Source organism: Dromaius novaehollandiae, unplaced genomic scaffold (genome assembly GCF_036370855.1).
Source record: "Dromaius novaehollandiae isolate bDroNov1 unplaced genomic scaffold, bDroNov1.hap1 HAP1_SCAFFOLD_94, whole genome shotgun sequence".
NCBI lineage: Eukaryota > Metazoa > Chordata > Aves > Casuariiformes > Dromaiidae > Dromaius > Dromaius novaehollandiae.
Window position 1 is genome coordinate 215,001 of NW_026991468.1, and position 2,500 is coordinate 217,500.

The following is a 2,500-nucleotide window of genomic DNA, read 5'->3' on the forward strand; positions in this document are numbered from 1 at the left end:
CCCCCCCCCGCCCCAGGCGTCAGAGCCCGGCCGCCACCGGGAGCGGCGTCGCCCCGCCGCCCGCGCGCCTGCGGCCCGCCGGCCCCGCGCTTCCCAGCTCCCCGCTCGCCTCGCCGGCCCTCCGGCTCGACCGCCGCCGCCGCCGCCGCCGCGGCGCCCACACCCCCGCGCGCCCGCACACACCGCCTCGCGGGTGACACCACGCGCTCACCCGTCCCCTCCGCGGACAGACGCCCGGCGGCGGGCAGGCGGGCAAGGCGGCACGGACGGGGACGGCGCCCGCTCTCCCCGTCTCCACGCGGAGAGCGGGGCGGGCCGCCCCCGCCGCCGCCCCACCACCGCCCCCCCGCTGCCTGGCGGAGCCGGGCGGGGCAGAGCGAGGCGGGCGCCCCGGACGGCAGAGTGCCGGGGCGGGCGCGTAGGGTAGGGCGCCGCCGACGGCGGCCACGGCGGAAGACCCAGAAGCACCGGCCAGGGAGAAGGAGGAGACGCGCGGAGGCTCGGCGCCCGCACCACCCGCGGTGGGGGCTCGCCCTCCCGGCGGCGAGCACGCGCTCGCGCCCGGCTCGCAACGCTCGAGGCAGGCCGGCAACTAGGCCGACCGCGCGGCGTCTCTCCGCCGAGACCAGACCGCGGAGAGAGGGGGCAGGGTAACCCCTCTCCGTCCCGGCTGCCCGCGGGGCGAGCACGGGGCGCGCCGGCTGGCATGGGGGGGCGCGGCGCCCGCGCGCGCCGACCCCCCGGCCCTCCGGCAGCACGCCCGGCCGCCTCCGCGAGTCGCATCGGGCCGCCCGAGTCTTTAAACCTCCGCCCGGCTCTCCAACCGAGAACCCTCGGGCCCGGAGCCCGGGGCCCATGGCCATCCCTGCCCGGGGCGGCTGCCGGCGGCCGCGGTGGCCGGAGGCCCTCTCCCCTCTCTCGCTCGCTCCCTCCCTCCCCGCCCCCCCCACCCCCACCGCGGGGGAGGAAGGACCGGGGTGGGGGGAAGCCGAGGCGGGGGGGGGGAAGGCACGGCCGGTGCGGCGCGCACGGTGCGGCACCCGGGAGGAGCACGCTGGCACACGGGACCACACGGGTGGGTCACCGAGGGGGGGGCAGGAGAAGCGCGGGCGCTAGGTACCTGGCCCTGGGGTGAGGGAAACGACCTGAAATCCCCGCGGGGGTGCCTCCCCCGCCGCCGCCCGCCACCGGGCCGCCGCCGCCTCGCGGCGACGGCGGCAGCCTCGGCAGCGGCGACGAGACGGGACGCGGAGGGGGAACCCGGCACCCGCCAGCCGGCCCCCGCGCCCCTCGGCGGAGCGTCCGCCCGCGGGGTGCGCCCGACACCCGCCGCCACGACCTCGTCCTCCTCCCGGGGCCCGGGGTTTCCCTCAGTAACCCGGCGCCGGGTGGCAGCTGCACCCGGGAGGAGAGCCGTGGCTCGGGCCGCCCACTCGGGCACGAACCGTCGCCTCGCTTGGCCTCAACGCGACGCCCCCCGCTCGGGGGCCCGGCGCCCGCCCCGCGCGCCATCCCGGAACGCCTGCCCCCGCAGGTCTCTGCGGACGGGCTGCTCCGCCGCAGCCCGCCGCGGGTCCGCCCCCCACAGCTTAGGGGTGGGGACCCGTGGGACCCGTCCCAACCCGGAGGGCCGTCTCCCTCGCCTCCGCGCCCGCCGCTTCCTCTCCCGCGGGCGCCGGGGGGAGTAGCCAAGCCCCGCCGCCCCTCACACGCACTGCCGCCCGCTCCCGCCGGGCCCTCCCCTGGGCCGGACCCCCCCCCCTTCCCCTTCCCCCCCAGCGGCAGCGGAGCGCCGTGGGGTGGGGGGGCGGGGGGGGCGGGCCGCGGCTCCCGGAGACGGGCACCGGCAGCGGAGCGGGCACCAGCAGAGGCGAGAGGGGAGAGACGGGGGGAGGCGGTCCCCCACCGGCAGCGGTGGAATCGGCAGCGGGCTCTCGGCGAGCGAGCGCGGCCTCGGGAGGGCCGTGCACCCGCCGGCGGGCCGAGCCCCGTGCTCGGCCCCGCGGCGCAGAGTGCGGGACAGGCGAACTCGGGTACGCGCGCGCGGCAGCCGGGACGCGGCGGGCGGGGGGGCCACACCGGTGTCCGGTGCCGTCGGCATCGGCAGCGAGGCGCGGCGGCCCGGCGGCGGCCCGGCGGCGGGCCGGCACAGGTTTCGGAATGCCACGGGGGCCCGTAACCCCTCTTCCTCGCGGCGGGCTCGCGCGGCCCGCCGGCCCTGCCCCCGGCACGCGCCCACGGGCTCGCTCGCTCTCGCGCGGCGCCTCGCTCGCCAGGGCCGGGAGGCAGGCCCTTCCACTCCGGGGTCCCGCTTGCGCGCCGTCGCCCGCCCGCGACGCGGGCCGGCCCCTCCGCCGCCGTCGTCGTCCGTCCCTCCCGCCGGACGCTCCCCCTCCGCCGCGGGGGGCCTCCCCCCCCTCCTCCCCCCCCGGCTCACCTTCCCCCTAGCCCGCTCCCGGTGACGGCAGCAGGATCCTCGGGGGAGTCGGCTGGAGCCGGG